At 36.4% G+C, this 22,271-nt stretch overlaps 1 protein-coding gene across 6 annotated transcripts in view; it reads right to left on the bottom strand.

The window, feature by feature from the left end:
* Window positions 1-22,271, bottom strand: part of FLRT2 (fibronectin leucine rich transmembrane protein 2) — a 67,403-nt gene that overhangs the window by 20,615 nt on the left and 24,517 nt on the right. Inside the window, exon 1 of one of the 6 annotated variants that reach the window (XM_033010575.2) lies at window positions 18,034-18,067. The exons of the other annotated variants lie outside the window; for them this stretch is intronic. The gene's annotated coding sequence lies outside the window, so the exon portion shown is untranslated. Of the gene's footprint in view, window positions 1-18,033; window positions 18,068-22,271 lie in introns of those variants that run through there. 6 annotated transcript variants of the gene reach the window in all.

Here is a 22,271-nt window from a genome sequence, read left to right as displayed (position 1 = left end):
GGTGATCTTTAGCCCCGTGCAGACAGCCAACAAGAGATTCGTGCATCACTTAAACTCTCCTAATAGCTTTTAAGTGGGTCCTAAGAGGTGCAGAAGCCTGGAGTTGGCCTTCAGCCCAAAAGCAAATTCCATCTGACATGTGCCAAAGCATTTCAGGCAATGGACTCCTTATCAATATGTGTCCTTGTGCTACTTCTCAGCACAGTTGTTATTACAAGGAATCACAGCAGTATTCTTACCAGCATTTTGTGTTTATACAAAACTAGATATCTTGAATGAGTTCAGTAAGGCAGAGAGGCAGTGCACAATAAAACCCGAGAGAGGGCCAGAAGGAGAAATATTAGAAGAAAAAAGGTGAGATAGAGTTTTAAGCTATTCTACAGGCAGCAAAACATGCCTGCTCAAAAATGCAATTACTGTTTTCTTCTGTTTGCAGAGTACTCTATCTATTCAGGTCACTGCATGAATCAAATAAGACGACACTCTTTCATGTTTTCTGTGTAGACATCTGGGTACTTTAAATGGACCTCATATGAAGATCTGCTAAGGGATTTGGGGGTTTGCTGATGGGTTTTTCACTTGGACTAAAAACCGAGGTAGGTCCCTAATACAAGTATCTCTGTAAGCATAGGAAATCTTGGATCTTGACTTATGTCCACATCAAGATTTTAGATACTAGAGACACAGGTTCTTATGCAGGGCATAAGGCCAGTGTTAACTTTACATCCAATCCATGATATTTTCAGCAATTTTACCTCTGCTAGTCTGTTCTGACCTCTACATAATCCTTTTGTATAGGGAGGCCATAAAATAAGGGAACTAAAAAGCAAATCAACTTTGATGACCAGGGAAATATTTCTATTGCATACATGCATAACAGCAGGCATAGGCTTTCACTTTCCTATTTCATTTCATATTGGATACATACATGCAGATGTGGAAGGATACCTATGGATCAGATGAGGAAAAAAATCAAAATCCACTGCTTTATGGATAGATGAACATCAGCAGAGCCTATAAGCAGCCTGGAAAAAGGATTCTAAAAATTGAAGTAGCTGCAGATGTTGCTTTGATTGCACAAAGGAAATTTTCTTATAGCGCAAAACCCTCTTTACTCCACCTCTGTCTTTGGGCTACTGAATCTGTGTTGCGTTATTCCAGACATACAGCCTAGATAACAGAAGTGGCACTGAGGATTAGAATAAATATGAAGCATGGAAGTTACCTGAGCCTTCACACACCCACCTTCAGTTTGGATTTGGCAGGAATTTATCAGACATTTCACTCCAGATTTATCTAGTCATCTCTGACCCATTATAGTAAATAGCTGACCTTAAGTCAAAAAGTGGTATGAAATTATAAAGGACAAAAAATAAAAGTCGTAGTTATTCCAGAGGATAACAGACTTACTGACTCCTAAGAGCTTGAAAGAGCTCAGCCCACAGAAGTGGAGTTTGTTTACTGTATAATATTATTTTATAAATCCTTTCCTTGCTAGTTCAGTCAAAATGAACTGCATTTCCTAATACCATACATCCTGAGATATACTGCCACATGCTCTATCCAAACACAAGCTTAAACTAACCTACCCTGGCAGCAATTATCTTCAAGGCTTTTGAGCCTCTTGGGAGATATTGGCCTCCTCTGTTGCAGTGAAGCAGAAAACCATCTTGTATTCAAGGAAAAAAAAAAAAAAAAAAAAAACCAAACCAAAACCTGTTTCCACATTCACTGCAAATATTTCAAGCATTAACCCTCATCCCTGAAAAAAACTTACTCGAATCTCCTGTGTAGGGATTATATGAAGGAGGAAGGCTTGCCAAAGCAATAGTATTCATTATTATTATTAATAACCAACAACTTTTGAAGCACAGATAAGGACTGACGCATCATTAAATGTTTAAACACTGTGGCTGTTTTGGTCACTTTCTGATTTCAATTCCCACAAATCACTGAGCTACACTGTAAGGAAATAAAATTTAAGGTGATTTACATAGGTACCTGTAGCAAATTAACTGTAAATTCACAGGCACCAGCCTTCACCTGAGAAGATCCTGACTCCCACTACCTGACAACAAGCACTGAATTAGGAAAATTCCTGTATGAAAATCATATTTTTAATATGAAGAGCCACTGAGATTCACTAAAATTAGTAATATATCTGTTTCAAACAGATAATACAAAGTACTTTGTCGCTCAGCAGATAGTGAAGTGAAATTTGCAGCCACAGGTGTCTGGAGCAGACAGTTTTGGCAGGTTCAGAAAACGATGCCACAATTTCATGGTCTTTAAACAGGTTCCCTTAAACAGAAAAGGAAGGGATACACACTCTAATATGTCTAGTTCCACTGCTTTGGGCACTGCTGCGGGCATCCAGGGAGAAAATGGATGGCAAAAAGCAGCTTTAACAATTTCTTGTCTGCTGGGGACAAAACACTGAGCTAGATGGACTGCTGGTTTGTCTCAGTTGGGAATTTCTGACGTTTTAGTGAGCCATATTTTACAGTCAGAACTAAAGACTGAGCACAACAGTGAAAATGTAGCATGCATGGACTTGTCTGTTACACTTTTGGAGTATTTGAGTCAGAAATTAAATACAGTGTCATTCTGTAATGTATCTAACAGCTTAGAAATCATTGACACAGCTCAAATTCTGCATTTTGACACACTGAGTAGTTGCTACTGACCATAAATATAATATTAAATTTAAACTTACCAAATAATATCATCTCAAGCAACTGTTATTTACTCCTGAGCATTCCAGATGCAACAAAAAGGGATACTTCAGTGCTCTAATCCACTTTTGAGGCCATGAGATTTTAAAGTGAGTACAAAAATAAAATAGTAAAATTATGATGCAAAAATGTGCTTCCAGAGCTACTGTAAGTTCTAATTCCCTAAATAGCAATGTCTTGCTTTAGCTTTAGAGGACTGGAAACTTTACGGAGTGAAGTAGTGACCACAGGAAGGAACTAAAACATATCATCATGTTTTGGACTCTTCTCTTCAATGACCTCTGAACCTTTCCTGTAGAGAAAAACCCAAGCCACAATGGCTGTATATAGAACTGCACTGCCTTGAAGTTCAGACTGTTTTGAATCTAGGGTTTCAGTTTGAACACATCTGTAATTTTTATGTTTCTAAGCTTTGCAGAAACATCATTAAATTCTTTTTTCAATTCAACTTGTATTCTTTGTATGATATAGACGGAATCTTTCTTCTCAGTCTTCTGCCCAAACTTTGGTGAAAGAGGTCATTAGACCAGCCGCTATATAAAGTCTGTATAAAGTCTGTGAACTTGCTAGGTTATGTCTTTTCCTTTTTGACTGCTGGGAAGATTGTCAAACAGTCTTTTGTAAGAAGGACTTACTCACTAGTTTATCTCCTTTGAGATAAGATGTTTTGAAAGAGCCTCATCTTCCACTAACCTATAGAATCCATAACTTTGTGCTTCAATGTAAAGAGTTTAGCAAAAATGTTAGGTTGAAGTTTGATACTTTTCACAAAATTTCAGAATAAATGTAGTGATAAAAAGAAACAAAAGTGGAAGATATTCACAGCTTTGCTTCTTCTGATCCTGAACTCAATTTCATCCTGTCACCATCAGTAATACCTCAGCACCCATCCTGATCAATCTGTCTCCCCTTGTGGTGAATGGACACTTCAAAAACTTCCACTCCTCTCTTCCATTTTTAACCTAAGTATTAACAATCACATTTTTTAAAGTTTATTTTCTAAGTAATCACTATTTTTTTGCTGTTTGAATATGCTAAAGTAAATAAAATAAATACCAGAGATGGTCTCTTGACAGCTATGGTACCGGCAGTCCATAACAGCAAACAAGGCTTGCTTATTTTCTCCTCTAAAAATTGCAGTTACAAATTTCTCATTACAAATAAGAATTTCTCTTCCATGCTGTATTTACAGTCTCTCTCTAAGATAATTAGCTCAGCTTTTGCATCAGGTGCTCCAGGACATAGTGAATATGATCTTACAGTGTTAACACAGCCACAGAGGTTCAAACATTGCTTTATTGCTAAAGGATAATTATATCCTGCAATTTGTTGGGCACAGTCATACTTGTCATTGTATGCATCATTATTCACCTTCTGATCATCCTTTCTAATCCAGACTAGGTCAGTAGTGTCCAGCCATCAGTCATTAGAATGGGTGATGAATATGGTGAAAAATGAGGTGGCAACTTAAGGCTATTCCTTAGAAGTAGAGTCTGAAACAGTGTGAAGATGAGGCAGCTGCATGTAGGATAGTCATAGGTCTCTTTCCTGACTCCAGCACCAAACCTTTGATTAATTACTGAGCCAGGAACAGTCAGGTATACCTCTAAAAGGGCTGCTTGAAGAGACTAATATCACTCCACTGATAGAAAAAACTCTACTCTTCAGACTCTCTTCTTTGTAGACACTGTTTTCTCTGACAAGCTCTTTGGGTGAAAACTATCTTAGACTGGGAAGCAGTAGATGAAGATAGGATCAAAAATAAGACCATCGTCCTAACGTATGGCAAGTAGAATATTCCTGCACCCAGAGAAGCCCTAACTTGTGTTGTATAACTGCTGAATTAATTTATTTTTCTAAGAAATGCTATGGTGTCCTGGACAGCCGTTAGCATTCACATTTGCAAGCACTACTCACATCCCTATAATCACAAAGTCTTGCATCTCAGGGAATAAAAGCTCAAGTTCTTCCGGACCCACAGGTTCCAGGAGAAGGAGTCATAAAAGAAATGCCAAGTATCTTAAGATTCACAATAAAACCAGAACTGTCAAGGTTACAAGTCAGAGCCCATAATCGGGCATAAAACTAGTGGATGTGTTTCTTAAGCTCAATGTGAGCATTAAGTAAATATGACTGATTAATCTAGTTATCCCACTTGGCTTCCCACTTGAATATTTATGACAACTCTATCTCTCCTGAGCATAATAGAAGGTAAAATGAAGCCAAGCACCTAAAAACAGTATTCCTCATCAAGCTGCGTAGGAAGGCTGTCCCAGATATCGCACTACAGAGGTGATGAAAATAACAAGATAAAATGTCCTCTGCTGACTTGTGTTCAACAAGCAAAGAAACAGTGTTTGTGGCAGTACCACAGACTTCACTGAGCCAGTGTCGTGGTAGAAACAAAGGAAATTTTCCTTTTCTAATACTTTTTTTAAAAATTGTGAAGTTTTGGATTCCCATCCTCAAAATAAGGAGTCAAAAGGCCAGACTTCATATGTTTATGTGCTGGCTTTGTGAAGGTAATTTTTGGTAATACAGGTTACAGTTAATTATATTCACCCCAGTGTTCATTTACACGTGTCAGTTTGGAGTTTGAGTGCTCTGCCCTGGAACAGCAACACTGACCGTGTTTCTGACCAGATGGCCGCCAGCAGGAAAGGGGCTAATTCCCTGGTTCGTTTGTATGTTATGGGAACACAAGCCTGGGACTGGCCTCCTGAGTCACAGAGTCCAGACCCTTACTCTCGCAGGCAGCCCTGTCCCTGAAAGGTAATACATTAGCTAGGAGCTGATGTATGGTTTGTTCTTCCTGCTGTGAATCCTTTCGTGGCCCTTCCCATTTCCTCCTGGGAGGTAAAACATTGTGCTTCAGCTGCTTTTTTTCCCAGGGTTAGCTAACGATCCCTTGCAAAATCAGGACATGACAAGCATTATTAGCCTCCTCCTGGAATTAAAAAAGCATTTTTATTTTTCAGTTTAGATGACTGAGAAACTGAGACACAGTAGATGTGTGTTTTGGGTTCAGCTGTGGACCGCATACATTGTTGTGGTAGAATATAAGAACTACAGAAAACCTTTAGTCTCCTCAGAGGAAACTGCTCTGGCACAGCCAGTATCAAAATCAGCTCAGACTTTTCCAAGAAACGCAGGGTAAGACCCAGTATATAGGATATAAAGGAGTAAGGCTGAGGGCTTTAGGATCTTACGTAAGAGTACTACATTGGGAGGTTATTCTGCGCTTCCTTCAGGAGGTCTTCTTGCACCCTTAGAGCAGCCCAGAATGAGGACAACTCAAAGCATGTCTTAAGTCTCCCTTGGCCTTTGGGATTGGTGCTGTGACTCTAAAAAAGGCAATGATAGATCTTCCCGAGTTAAATAAAGTTGCTTAAGGGTTGCAAAGTGAGACGGGAGCACAAGTAAAATTAAAAGTTACAAGTTCCTGTCTCCTAGTCTGCATTCAATCAATGAAACCACATGTTCTCTCTGCTTAGACATCCAGCTTTGAAGACATGGTCCTTAATGGCCTGAGGTACAACTGTTCCAGATTTGTTATTTTGGTTTGTTTTTTTTCCTTCAGTCTTTACTACAAACCTCAGAGAGAGTCATTCAATGCAAGTATAGGGGAGAAGACTGGTGTCACAGTGGGGAACTCAATTTAATGAAAGCACTTGCAGAAATTCTTTTGTTTATTGAAAGCATGTAAATGGACAGTATGATTTACAAGGTTACAAGGAAACAAGTACACAGCTTCTCCTGATGCTGTGGTTAAGACAGCTTGGAAACTATTGTGCTGTGTGACAGAACAGCACAAACACACACTGCTGAAAGCCACAGCAACTATTCAAATCCATCTTTGTTTTAAGTACCAACTATTAAAGTGACCATGCTGGTTTTACCTTGTTCTCTCTGACAGTGGGTGACAAAAGTCCTTTTAAATGCTGAAAAGTTGCAAGTCTGCATTTTGTGAATTACAGAGGGAATTTGTCTTTGTGGTTTTGAATGGCATTTTGGAGCCAAAGCTGAAAGAATAGTTGCACATACTGTGTCAACTATGCACAGTAATCAGCAAATATAAACCTGGAATATGGAGTCCCACATGAATTAAAGTGCCTAGATTTTATGGCATCTGGATTTTAATGTATTCTGAATGAGACATGGTAGAACTCATGGCAGTTATTTTACTTCATGAGCAAAAGATATACCTCATGTTGGTAATGTCAAGATACCCCATGTAGGCAGATTACCCCAATCTCTTGATTCAGCAATATCACATGGACAACTTTGTGCCAAAATTAAATAATCTTTGTGTCTTTCACTACTTCTTGCACTTCTGTTGACATAGGATTAAACGAACCATCTGAGTCTTCAAACTGAGACAAAAAAATTGCAGTAGTTAACTGAAAATAACACATCTTATTCTGTTCCTGGACTGCTCTTTATTCAAATATTATGTTTTTCTAAAATATATTAGTTATTTGGAATTATACAATAAAATATTCTGCAAATTACAATAAAATGGCTTATTATTGAAAGTGTCGTTATACGTACTTGGTCACATTACGCATATGGAGAGCTTCTGATTTCATAATCAGTGCTCATAATTCCTGTGATTGATTTCCTGGTAGAAATGTTCATAGAAAGATATGCAAGATGAACTTGACAAAAGATCTTACAATTCACTTTTCAAAGCCTTCTCAAAACTCACACAAATGTGCCCAAACACCAAGAAAAAAGGAATGTAAATTCATCTCTCTGTTTTTCAGGAATTTCTGCTTCCAGGGCCAAATTTTCCATTGATGAAAACAAGACATTTTTTTGTGCTTGTCCAGCAGATACATACTGTACAGTATTTTGACATTTCAAAGTAAAGTCTGACTAAGGGATTACACGGACATTTTAAGAAATGAGTAAAAAGGAGCTGTATAGTTCTTAGCACCTTACATAGGTTTTTTTCAGGTTTGGTTCTAAATGTACCGAAGATATGTGGAGAAATACTTAGTCTTTAATAAAAACTGATGCCACAATCTGTTAATGAAATTTGAGAGTGTGAACATTCTTCCTCTCTTTAAAAACAAAATTCTGACCTTCTTTCCAATGTTGTATGCTAATACGTTAGAATAACATCTAGTCCTGTGTGGTTTTTCAACAAAATTAGTATTGGTATCGTTAGTAGAGTATAAAACAGACTTTACTGTGAATGGTAGTTATTTTATTGCTTAATTTGAAATATTCAAGTTCTATTAAACTTTTCTTGTTATATTTATTTTATATTTTTGAGGTGGAGATATGTTTGCACTAGGCTACAAGACTATGTGCTTTCCTTCAAGAGAAATCAGAAATTATTAAAATTAGTAAAAGAAGGTGGTCTAGAATAAAAGTACAATTTTAAGAAATTAGTACAAAATTGTAGTCATGGATTCCTTTCCCATGTATGAAGCTTCATGGCTCTGATTCTATTTTACTGCCTTTGAAGTCAATGGAAAATTTCCCATTAGTTTCAGTTGGCCCTTTGTTTTATTTTCAGAAGTATTTTTTAAAGTTTCCCATTTCCAAGTTCCCACGATTTAACGTTGGGTGTGATCTTGGAAGAATTTTTATGCACATGAATAGACAGAGTTACTGAACTCAGTGAGCCTAGAGGGCTGGACCCAACATCACCACTTAAGAGTGCTATATTCTGATAACTGCATGGAATGCCAATCACATCACTTGATTTCTCCATCACACTTTATAATTTAAGATACACAGCTTTGCAGCTTATGCAATAGTTACATAGCTAACAATGGCAGCTTACTAGAAAAACACAATTAATACTCTGTAGAATGACAAGGACATCCAACTGCAAGAGAGTACTTTCAGTACATTAGGAAAAAAAGCAAAAAGACAATTTCCTTCAAGTTTCTTGTGACTGTTCTGAATGACATTGTGTAATAGGCTTGAGAGCAATATTTTGAAGAAAGTATCTGAAACTTTGCTTTACATACAGTTGATTCAGACATGCAATTATTGCTGCATCAAGGGAATTTTTTAAAACTGGAATAAAAAACAAGATAATGGGCTCCATCAGTTTCATAGAGTATTTAAGTGTCTAATTCATTTTTCAAAACAAAGATTTATCCTAAAGTTTCACCTGGTGATGCAATGCACCATCACGCACTGCATAAAATCTAGCAGCTGTGGCTTGATTTAATTTGAAGTAAAGATAAAAAAACCCAGTGCATGTTACAGCAGCTTTACTAATGATCATCAGCCAAAACTTTAACTTACTCCAGGCATTTTTCTTTTTTACTTTTATTCTCACATATTTATACAAAATCAATATTGTTTTATTTGCTGTCACTTATATTTTCTAAAGTGCTCTTTCTTCTTCTTTTCCTCCCCCTCTCCCCCTGCAGTCTTAATGAAGATATCATTGGTACCAGTGAAATGCCAAGGAAGAGCCCAACCAGAACCATGTACTGGATATACTTTCCTCTGTTCTGTAAAAATAAACCAAGTTCACACACACGTCTGTATTTCCACCATTTCTTTCCCCATCTCTCTTCCGGGCATTTATTCTACATTCTTTCTGCCTCATCTCCCCACTCCCCAAGGTGAATCACAATCCACTCCAGGAGGTTTCTGTGGATTTCAGCAAGGGTGGACAGGCTTCTGACTGCTGTTCTCTCCCTCCTGTGACTTACATAAATTAAAATCATTTCCGGATTTTTGAAAGGACTGTATTTGGTTGGAAACTAGATACTACTTTGATTCTTAATTGTTCAAAACAGAATTTCTAAGGTTGGTTTTTTTTTTTTTTCCTCCCTCTTAAATATCAAAGTAATTGAGTCTCCAGCAGCTCCAACCAAGTTCCCCTTAGATACATGAACTGAACTTTTTGTTTCCTTTAGTGTGATGACATTTTTCCAAAATGGCATCAATGAAAAGAGCATAGAAAATAAATCTGTTTTTCTTGAAAGAGAACTTCTGTGCTAAATAAGTGAATTTAAGGATGTCCAGGCTTTGCCCATGGGAGAGAATAAGAACATTTAACACGTACAGTAAACGTACTTTTCTACTAAATGACTTTTAATCTCTCAAGTATAGTAGAAACATTAAGTAATGAAGCTCCAGTTCAAGAGAAAAACAGAAAATGGATAATTAAGAAAACAATGAACATTAGAAAACCTATAAAAACCCAGACATGCAGCTTGGCCAGTTCGTTAAGTTCAGTCTAACTTAAATTTCAGCTGTAACTATAATAATATCCAGCAGACACCTCCCTGCTGAGAGCCAAATGTGCAAAGAATCTCTTGACCTACGGATTTTAATAAAACACTTGTTTCAAATGCTTGTTTTTAATTAAATGTCTTGGTTTGTGGATGCTAGGTACCCAAGAAGGAGTACTGGATACTCAGGAAGTAGGCACCACATAACTGAATAGATTTGCTTATAATAAATTGAACAAAGAAAATATTAAAATTACTATTAAACATTGGTAAGTGATAATTTATTGGGAAAAGATTGAAGAAGGGGAGTTCAGGAATCAGGAATGAAAAAGCGGTCAAGGATTCAAAAAGTAGAGAAAGAGCACATCATGACATACCTCCTATGGTTGAAAGTAAAATATCTCAGAAAAAAAAATAATTGCACATCAATAAGGCCTCTAACCAGAATAGACAAATTCTGGATATAAACAACATAAATTTGTGATAAGAGTCCTGGATTACCTAGTATGCTACTACCTTCGGGGCTCAAAGTGACTAAATACACTTCTTGATTGCACCATATTTGTTTCAGGGCTTTAATGGTCTCCTATGGGAGACGTGTCCACCTGCCTTGATGAATAATTTAGGGTTTGGGACATTTTCCTCTATTGGCTGCTGGACAGCACTTGCAATGAGGAGGAGTTGATGCCCTCTTTTCTCTGACACTGTTCTCCTGTGTTCCTAGCAGCAGCACAGTCTCTCAAGTGCACACTTGGTATGGCTGAAAAAGCGTGCTTTGAGTTAAATAAATTGTCAGGTTTGAGTTTAAAAGCAAATGTTTTCTCGTTTCAAACTGGTTTTGGAGAGACCATTATTTGTTGTCCTACCTAGTCTGAGTAGTGTTCCACTTCCTATGCTGACACTGGGGTTCACACGGGGAGTTTTCTTTAATAAATTCACAAGTAAGAGGTTGCTCTTACTTGTGAATCCTATGTTACTCCTACTGCCTGAATTGTTTTCACTTTTCATCTTAAACTGGGCTTTAAAATGTATGTTCTGGCCTGAAGCATATGATAGTAGGCAAAGAAAATGATGTGAATGATTGTAAGGCTCCTTTCAGTAATTTTATACCAATACTAAGGATACTGGTTCAGAATCAGTATTCTCCTCACATCTCTGCTGAACCTACCAAGCATGCAGTGTTGCCACAAAGGGTTTGCAAATCCCAGGTTCTCAGATGATCTACGCTCAGATGATCTCCACCCTACAATAATGCCTGCTCTGTTGCTTTAAGGTAGCTCTGGTACTTGCAAAATTTAAAGGCGCTTCAGATTGCTCTAAACCCTTCTGGCTGATAGCAGCCTCTGTACAGCCATTTGCCATCTGAGAGCAATTGTAAGCAGATGCCAAGCGGTTGCCTCTGGTAAACGGTTGGCTCTGGCCCATCTGACCCCCAGGGTAACCCATTTTTTGTGGCCAGGCTAGTGATGGAATTGTCAACTGGGAATAAGCAGTACTGCTTATTCTACCTTGTTCTGCTAGAGCAAAGTTGGATTGCAGTACAAGTTCTGAACATTTCTCTACAGGATAAGCAATATATGCCTCAAAAACTACTAAGTATTCAGTGTTTTTCATACGAAGAACTGCTCAAAGGATGCTACATAGGTGTCTAGAAATTAATCTTGATGACCATGCGGACTGTTTCCCCACGGACAATGAAGAAAGAGCTTTATTCTTCCCCACTTTTTTTTTGTCCCATAAGAAAAGGTGATGGGACTAGTGATCAGAGTATCTGGGCTCTGGCTCATGTGAGTGCCCTAGGAGGGACGATGCACTACTGACAGCTTCTTCCTAGCCCATCAATCCTGCTGAGTGAGATTTACTCTCACCTCTTGGCCGCTGAGAATCTTTAGCTGTTCTGTTGTTAGAGCTGTGCAGGAGCACCTATCTCACTCATTTTGCTGACAGTGTCAGCAAAACAGGATGAGGCCACACGTCAGTTGGGGGGAGGGTTATGGTGAGGGCTCAAGTATGTCCCCAGTCTCAGCAATGGGGTGTTCAGCACACCTGCCTCCTCTTCAACTAAAGGGGAGGAAATTATGTATATATGTGAAGACTCCAGCCTTCATCCCCCCCCTAACTATTGTGGCAACTGTCAAAAATGAAGGATGTCCTCAGAACATTACCAGCAGCTTCTGATAGACTGGAAAAGGTGTAGTGTGTACTTCATCTGAGAATACTGATGATAGACTCACAAGCAAGAGAACACAAATGACCATGTTTAATGCTTTGCATTACAAGCAAATCAGAAATTGAATTGTTTGGGACAAAGCCAGGGTACTATCTCTAGACTAATATCAGATGTCTGCTGCAAATAAGACAGATGTGAAAGTTTCTGAAAGAGGAGCTCACAGTAATCCTTTGTGAAGGAGTTGCTAGCCAACCTAAATATAGAATTTGTAATTAGCTCCCACTATAATTACTGAGTCAAAAAACAGATGGGAGTAATAGACATGAAAAATAAAATTCTCTAATTCTGTTTAACAAAAAGTTAAAGACAACTAATACTAGGACTACATTCCAAAAGCAACTGTTTGAATATTTTAATAAAGTTCCACGTTTTCAGTCATATAATCATAACAATGTTAACATCTGAGTGTCTTCTAAATGCTAAATTATTATTTCTACCATTTAGAGACTGTGATTACACAAATAAGATTTTAATCTCAGGAAGGACTGTCAAAATTTAATGAAACTTAAAGGTGTGGCAGTCAAGATCTGAGTGAGATCAGGAAGTTTTTCAGCCTAAGCACTGTTACCAGTGCATGTATCACAGCAACACTTGATTTACATGGCTTTTTACATTTAAAAGAAAGTTGTAAACATTAACAAGACACCAAAATTTTCTGTAGGGTAGAGAAATACTGTAGACAAACCAGCTGAAGCAGAAAACTGAAGAACTGTATTTTGGAGATTCTGAGCAACCACAGGTAGCCTGATTTCTAATAGGATTTTAAGTGCTTAGTACTAGACTGATATTTATTTTTCAGCAGTGCCTATTTTTTGGTGGAAAATACTGAATTGATGATATTGAAAATATTTTTACTGTCATTAGTTTTGCTATCATCAGATTTTCAATTGTATATTGAAATTTAAAGCTATTCAGAAATGGCTGTTATTTTGATTGTTCACACAAACCAACATCTTCCTACAGCTGACTTGGGACCAGATGACTCTGAGGGGTAATTCCAACCAGTCTCCCACTTTTCCACACAGGGAACAGAAAATCAGCTACTGCAGTGCCTCTTGGCCAGGTTCCCACAGCCCACCCTGGCTCTCTGGAGTTAGGAAGGGGGAAAAGGTGGATCTCTATGTACACAGATGTGGATTCAGTCTTCCTTCTGGGAATATATTCTAGCAACAAGGTGACATAGCCACATTCACATAGCCAAGTCCAGGTCTCACAGTCATCAGTGACAAACTAGGTTTATCTAACTAGTAAGTCTGAAAAAAAAATATTTTATTAAAGCTGAAGTGAGATGCCCTGTAAAATCTCAAGAGTTCTATTTGTCATTACCATTAAAGAAGAAAACATATTTTTAAATCATAAAATTAAACATAGTTCTCAATTTCAAAGATTTTTTGGAGGGATAAATAGAAAATAATCAGGATGTAGAGCTAGGACAGCACAGACTTGCCCCAAAGCAGTAAGGGTCAGATGCAATTATCCCTCACTTCCACATCAAAGTCAGACATATCTATAAGAGTTTCTGAATGACCTGCTCCTAGTTTCAGCCTGTAAAAGTTTTGATTGGAAATATAGTCCTGAAAAGAACACAGATTGTAGACATGGTATTAGATTATTATAATTATGAGGAATTATTTGGTTGAAAAAAATAAAAATAGAATACAAGATCCCTCAAACTTTGGCATACTATTTCAAATCAATCTCAGCTGGACCCAACAGTTGTTGCCAGCTGATGACAATTCTGTATGAAATAAGCAGATTTCAGCACAGTTATCATTGGGCAGGTGTGCATAGCAAAAATCACAGTTCCCTTTTGCAGTCACTGGCCCCTTCTTAGGCCAAAAAAGCAAATAAGCATGGAGGTGAAATTATCCACTTATTCACAGAACAGTCCTTATGGGCTAAGTTGAGGGATACAGTGAGACAATATGTGTGGCAGGAGGATAAAAGCATGGCTCATGCTTCGACAGTGCTTGTGCTGTATTTCTTCTACAGATAATTAGAGACTTTCATTGTTCAAGGCTTTCAGTCTGATAAACCAGCACTACAATAATTAATCACTGAAAATAGTAAAAATAAATCTTTTCTGCTCACTAAAATGACAAGATGGGTAAATACAGAACAATGCATAGGTATCAGTATATTTTCTGCTCTGTTTTAAAATGAGAAGTCATTTAAAAGTCTTTATTCTTATCCTTCTTAGTATGGTATCAAAGAAAAATTAATCACACTTATATCACCCTTCACCAAAAAAATGAAGGGAAAGACTTCTCTATGCTGCACACAGATTTATGTACGATCTCCGTTAACATTAATGGGAGCCTTCAGCTAAATCCCCAAGCCCTGCAGCAGACACCTACCCTTTATAATTTAGAGAAGAACTGAAAATATAGTGGTGTAAAACCTAACAAACATGAAAAAAAAATCAGCAGTAATCAAATAGAAACTGGAACTGCAATAGGGGACAACAAAAACACTGCAGAATTTTGTAGTTTGCAAAGAAATGGGGTTCTTGGATTCCAACAGGGTCCTGAAAAGGTAAAAATAGAGCTGATGTGAAAAGGAGTGACAGAAGTCCAAACAGCTTAGGAAGCTCAGTAGCCTATCATCACTTCCAGAAATAGTGACATATGCCTCCATGATGGTACAGAATGGAAGATACGGTATTTTTTTCCAGGGATGAATCAAAGTGATACTGTCCGCCTGTACACTGTTTTGTTAGTGGGTAACTGGCTTCTTGGAAAGAAATTTATTTGTCTTTGTTTCAGCAGAGGGAACATGGAAGAAGAGATATATGAAAAACTTAGTGCTTTTCCAAGCAAACAAAAGTCAAAATAATATTTTAAACCAGATGAGCTCTTGTTATAGCTGGCTGTAAATGAAATACAATTTCACAGTGTAAAAGTTAATTCTTTCAGTTTTCCTCTGTCTCTTCACACTGTATGTGCACTGAAAGAAAATGAGACACATTCAGGGGTGAATATGTCAGTCTTGGCAATCTAAGCTGTTGTATCTTATAGCAACTTCTGTTCTCTTATTCCACATCTTATAAGTTAAATCCCATACCAAATCAGAACCCTTACATGAGAGTAGAATTTGATGTAAACAGAAAGCAAGATTTAATGGAGTTATGCCAAGAATACTTTCAGGCCAAACTCTATATAATAGAATTTCTACCAGTGAAGCGGGTAACAGAAGCAGAAAATCTAATAAACTTTTTTACTATGATATCAGCTTTGAGTTTAAATACAGACAAACAAATTTCATAATGTATCATTTCTAAGACATAGGGGGGGCTGCAAAAATATGGGTTTTAAATTAAATAGTCATTTAAAAAGCAGAACAGAAGGTGAATTTAAAGCAGTCCAACACAGTGTGGCTAGGGATCTCCAGTATATGGTGTGAGAAAGTATTATTTATACCTGGAAGAGCTGTGCTGAAGAGTAGGGTACTTATGCAGGACAAAGATGAAATAAATGAAAGATTTTATTTACCATGTACTCTAGAAAAAGGCCACCTTCTTAAGGAGTTGAACAGAAAGAATTAAATTCAAGTATTAATTTAAGGTGTAAGAGATGGTTGTCAGAGTTGTGATTAGCATTGTGATTCTAGGTTGAGAAACTCAGATTTGGTCAACATTTGTGTGACAGATTACCTGTGTTGCCTGTTTCCAACAAATGTGCAAGACCTTTCAATAGTCATTCGAGTCACTAATCACAGCTTGGTTTTCATTCCTCTTTCAGCTGTAGTGATGCTCAGAAATTTATCCATAACTTGTAAACTGCAAACACTTTGGCTCTCTTGCAAACCAAGAAATCTTGTCTTACTCTGCAACAATTCTAGCTGTCTTCTTACTTTGCATTCAGTCATATCTATAGTAAGATGCATTTCTTTATGGGAAAAAAACAAAAACAAAACAAAACAAAACACTAAACCAAAACAGTAGAATAAAATGGCTACAAAAAATGACAAAGAATGTTTCACAGTAACCTAAAAGTTGCATAGAATTAAATAGAGAACTGTGATTTAGGATCAGTATAAGGAAAGAAGTTACATTCACCAAAATAAAACTACTGGAACAGCTAAAGAGTGCTTCTCCCTCTTCCCCATTCAACCCTTCTATTATTGAATTTAATACATTAATGTAGACAGATTTTATCAGTAATTTCTGAAGGGTATTTTAAATATATGGGATCTAATTTTTCTTTCATGAAAACCTTCAGGAAAAGTAAAGAACTGTCATCATTAATGCCATCATTCTGAAAAAGTGATGAGAGTTCTAAAGAAAATCTAGACTGTGTTCTGAAATTTGTCTGCAAGAAATACAGTGTATGTATGTATGTATTTATGTATATGTGTATATTTTCCTGTGAAGTTTTTTCCCTTCCTTCTAAAACTGATACAGGTTTACCCAAATAAATGGTATCAACTGGGTTAAAGACATAATATTAATGCTGTACTACACTGATGTTGGCAATTTGTGACAGGATGGTGGGTTCCAGTGCCAGAAGCTATGGCACAGGAGAGAATGTTATTTTAACAGCATGATTTTCTATGAAAGCCTGTCATCTTCTGTTCTTGAACCTTTGCTAATATACAAAGGTGACATGCCCAGATAGAAAAAGAATGTTTTTCAGCTGTTATGTGGTGGCTATTAATACAGTTACTGCTATACAATAAATATGCTGCTACTGCTTGCCATCATTTTAAATTGACAAAGATACAGGAATCTCTTGGGACACCATTGTTTCTAAAGGGCTTCATCCTTCATTCCTTATTCAGATGCAACTTAGCTCAGGACAAACTTTTCTTTTAAGAATTTTAAGCCCTTGAGACCATTCGGGTACAAATACCATGCTGTGTCAGGCCACATTCACTGTGACTGACAGGGCATAATGCAACACACGAGTTTGAATTTTTCTGCATTGCTGCTCTAATACTCCTTTGATACTTTTCTAGCATGCCTGATAATACCACAGTCAGATCCAGCACATGCTCAGCGGCAAGAAGACAGATGAAATTCTGAACGTTATGATTGATTTACCATTTTGTCTGACTAATAGCCCTCACAACTCACAGTGGATGAATAAAAAGTTTAGTACTTGTTTAACTCTCCAGAATTTTCTTTCTTTCTGCTACCACTTTCCCAAATCACTCACCTGTATTCCAAAGATTTTCTTACTTCTTTTTCAAAATCAAATGAAAGGCAAAGAGAAACTTTCTGTCTAGTAAAGAGATTTTTTTATGTATGGTGTTTGAGCAGTTGCACATGGTTTTCTTTTGGCTAACAAGTTCTTACAACACCATGGCCAAGGACTACAGAGCTAATTCTTCAAGGTCCAATAGACAGTTTTACATAGATGCTCATAGCTTACACATGTCCTTCTAGGCAAATTATCAACAATGCCTGTTCTTGAAAAGATAAGTCTACCTCATTCATCAAGGAAGAAATCTGAGCCACCAAGATGAGCAGATGTACCTTGATCATCCCAGTCACCTGAGCCAATTAGGTCACCTGAGCCAATGTGGCACTTTGAGGCATTAGGTCGCTCACAGAATCAACTCAGTCATCTGGGAGAGCAAGAAAATTCCATGGAATCAGCGGAATTTATACAAAAATCAACTACAGAGAAGTATTTACATCTCTATATTTGAATTTCCTGTACGTCTGTACAAAAAAAAAAAAATACTTCTTTAATGTTAAACCAAAGTAGCTGTTAATGCCTTTTATACCAAAATTAAAATGTAACATGTGTATACATTACTGCTCATATTTGAAGCAGTGCTACAGTAGCTGTAAAACTGGTTGTTGTTCATACCTACTCATACATAATTCCGGCTCAGAAAGTGTGCCACCTACCTTTCATGTGCTCTGTTGCCTTCGCTCACCCTGATCTGTTTTTCTGCCAAAAATACAGGAATCAAAACTTGAAAATCCACTGGAAAATGCAGAAGTGTAGCATTATTTCCCATATACATAAAAGAGAGAGAGAGAAGAGAGGGGGGAAAGAAAAAACAAAATCCAAAACTGTCTCCCTGACTGTATCACTGATGGAAATGAAAATTGAAAAGACTTTACACAATGTCGAACAAGATCTCAGCAGAGGAAGCAACTAATCACAGAGATAGGTGATCTACTGGTCTGAGCACAGAACTGCAATTTGTATGAGCACATGCTGTAGAACTCGAGGAGGCATCCTGGGTCAGTGAATCCAATTCCCTGCTATCATAAGTAATCATGTCATATAATCCCATTCATCTCATTTTAGCTCCATCTTAAAACCCTTTTTATGAATTTGCAGAATAAATGCATTCATAGCTAGTTTATATTCATTTGTTCTTGTGTAACCTTGTCCTTTAACAAAAATAGCTCATCCTCCTCCTGCCCCCCATTTATTTATAGAAAGCAATCATACTCTCTCAGCTATTATTTTGCTAAACTAAGTCCAGCTCTTTCAGTCCCCTCATGTAAAATAGCTTCTTCATTCCTCTGATTATCAAAGCAGCTGGTCTGTGTACCTGCTCCAGTTCAAACATCTTTGGATATTAACATCAAGTTTTCATTACCTATTAGTAATTACCTGTTAGTATACATATTATCATACATACTAAGATGTTTTCCTTCTCTCATTCTCTCTCCCCTTCTTTCTCTTCTTTCTTTTCTTTCACTCTCAGTCATGGCCAAGTCACACAAGTGTTTTGTGGCTGACTCATACATCTAAGTCTCCCATCTGCTGTTTTCCTACGCTGAAAGTTAAACTTTTTTTTTAATTAGCAATATAAATGTATCAATACCTAATATTTTTGTTTGTTTTGCTTAATCATATATCTGTTATTTCTGTGTCTTAGGACTGTCAAAGATTTTTCATAAATTATTGCACTACTCTAATGAGAATTTACTTCAAATTTATGTCATTGATTTTATTCATAATAAACTAGATTCATAAATTAAAATTCTAATAATCATCAGCTCCAAAGGTAATGCTAGGAGAATTCTGATAATAATATCTCTGGACACAAATTACTCATTTTTTAGCTCTCTTCCCTTTAGTTGATTTACACTTAGAAATTAATTGTTTCTAAGTCTCATAAGTCTCTAAATCTTTTCCTTGGGCTAAATAATTTCACCATATCAGACATTCTCTTGAAGTCCAAATAGAAAAGGTGCACTACAATTTTCTTCTAGAAAACCAGTTACCTTGTAAAATATAGCTATCAGGCTAATCTAGCATGACTCCTCCCTATATCTTTGGCTAATGCAAATGACATTCCATCCTGTTTTTCACAGATATTTATGTTATTAAATATTTGTCTTAAAATATGTTTTAAATTCTTGATTGTGGCAAAGGCAAAGAACTGTTAGCCACAATAACAAAGATGATCACATCCTTCTTTTCTTCTCCTTCCTTTTCATATGTTCTCCGATTATGAAGGATGCTCCAGGAATTGCTGTTTCAATTCTTCCAGATTTCCAGGGTGAAATTTATGTGTCTTTAATTCTTGCTGCATTCTCAGATGAAGGAACATCAGTTTTCAAATACATGTTTCTATAAATCTTTCTGCATTTGCATCTTTTAGCATCATCCTCACTGAAAACTTAGTAACAGGGTTCTAACCCTGATACTGAGGCCAATTTAACTAAGTTGGAATGAGTTATAAAAACTTCTCTCTTCTTCTGTTTCCCTACAATAGGGATAACAAAATATATGTCACTCAAAGCAGGGTTAGGACGTTTGCTCCGCTTATATTTATGTGATGCTTTAGAAATAAAAAGCATCATCGTATCCCCAGTAAATGACACTGTGATCTCATAACCTAAGTGTCTGAATGCTAACCCTCTTGGGTCTCTCACAAGTTCTGATGGATAAAAAGCACTCATATTAGGTATTTTCTAGGAGTGCATCAAGTTTAAATCATTACAGTCTATCTTTCTGCTGTTGTGCTATGATAATAAATTATTATACTGTTAGTATTGATACAGATTAATCCCACAGTGGCAAAACCTGCTATAGTTTTATTACAATAGCTTCATAATTCATGAAAGCAAATGAGAAACAAAATGTTACATAGGCTGAATATTCTAATAAGAAATGTATGCAACATAGATAATATTTATGTGCAGATGCATATATGTATGCATGAAAAATCTTTATAAAATATTGCTCAGTAATGTAGACTATTAGCTTAGATAAATGCACTTTAATTGGTACTAAACCCAGTAAGTAGATGTTGAAAAGTCTACACGGTATTAGACAGAATGAGAGGATTAGTGCTAAAAATATATGGAAAATAAGACAGTATAACTTTTTTAACAGTGTGGTATATGGCAAGATCCTACCTAGAAAAAATAACTGTTTCATATGGAAAATATATGCTATACATCACAGAAGAGGGAAGGGCAAGCCAGAGCAGTCAAAAGTAGTGACCATCACCAGATGTTTCAAAAAGTCCTAGAGACTAAAACACAGAAGACATCCCAAATTCTAATTGTTCACATATTTGTAAACAAGTTTCTAAGCTTCTATACAGCTCCTGAATGATTAACAGCTGTCTTATTCACTCCCTTACAAGGGCACATATCCTTACATCCATAAAATATTTTTATTTTGTAACTAAGAATATCCCATTATCCATATAAATAGCTGGTATTTGTCCTGACCATAACTTTATGATGTTATGTATATCCTGTGTCACTGAGTTCACCAGAACAGATCCTAACTACAGAGAATACAATCACTTCAGTAAGTATTTGTCTATTTCTTATAATATTCTTTATATAGACTCTTAATCTGATATAATGAAAAAAGATATATTGTAATATTCTATTTGTCCATGTCTACCTGATAGCTTTTGCATTACAGTATCAGGTCCTTTTGGGCATCTCCCTTCTGAGATAAATATTTCTATTTTGTGTAGCATCTCCTCACAATATTAACAAATTCTGTTGTGAAAAATGTACGTTTCCTTTGAAAAAAAGGAAAAAAAAAGGAACAAAGCAATAAAGCCAAACTCAGGAAACTCTTTTGCTGTTGTCTTCATGAAGAAATTGAGATGTCTGTACTTTTATTGGACATTTCATACAAAGATCCTCTTTCACTGCATCATCTTTAAGTGCTTTACAGTCAGTAGATGATTCGCCAACACAGCTTTCAACAAACTTTCTGGGATAGGTCAGAATATTTAACCATATAGGACCAAAGGTTAAGTGATTTGACTAAGTAAGCTCAGTGAGTCAGCCACAGAGTCAGAAGGAATACAATCCAGGAGTGAAATCTCATCTTTTTGAAGCCAACATAAATTTCTCAACATTTTTTGCAGAGACAGGATTTCACCTCAGTTTCTGCAATATACTTCTCCTTCCTCTATCATGAAAGCACAATTGCACTAATTGACTCTTTGGTTACTAAACTTTTAAAGGCTGTTTTGTTGGTAGTGCTGGTGATAGTTTTTGCCCACTCATGTACTTGATTTCACATAATTTCACAAAAGTGCTCATCATTCATTATTTCAGTAATATAAGCTTAGGCAAGTAGCATGATTTAAAAATTAACAACACTATAATTTCTTTAAATAGTTCCAGCATAGCATTAACTTATTATAGAGAATGAAAATTACATTATAATACCAAAATTGAATCAAGTAAACTATAAATAAAATTTCTGTATAAAGAAAGATATCATTTCAGGCTATTTGCACCAAAGAACATGATGATAAAATAGGGTATTTGTCTACTTAATCTAGAAACACTTTAACAAGTTTTGTTTATTTGTATGGGACAAAGTAAATGAAATAAAACTATTGTATTTTGGATCAGTCTGGAGAAACTTGAATAGCCCAGCAGATTTAAATCTTCCTTCTTTTGATAGCAACAAAACTGTTCAGGCATTTGCTTAAAATAACTATTTTTCATTCTTTCTTGTTTATTATTACTATGCTTGGTAAGCTTATCACAAAAGTTTACAAGCACCAAATCACTTTTAATGTTTTCACAGCAACACTCAAAAATTAGTAGAATTTTAGCTTGGACATCATCGATACTTTCTTGATAATCCTAATAAATTTCTGTTGGTAGCAACTCTCCAGAATTCTGCTCAAAAT

This window comes from Tyto alba, unplaced genomic scaffold (genome assembly GCF_018691265.1).
Source record: "Tyto alba isolate M040663 unplaced genomic scaffold, T.alba_DEE_v4.0 Super-Scaffold_18, whole genome shotgun sequence".
Taxonomy (NCBI): domain Eukaryota; kingdom Metazoa; phylum Chordata; class Aves; order Strigiformes; family Tytonidae; genus Tyto; species Tyto alba.
Note: the sequence above shows the minus strand (reverse complement) of the source record. Positions and strands in the feature narration are given on the sequence as shown.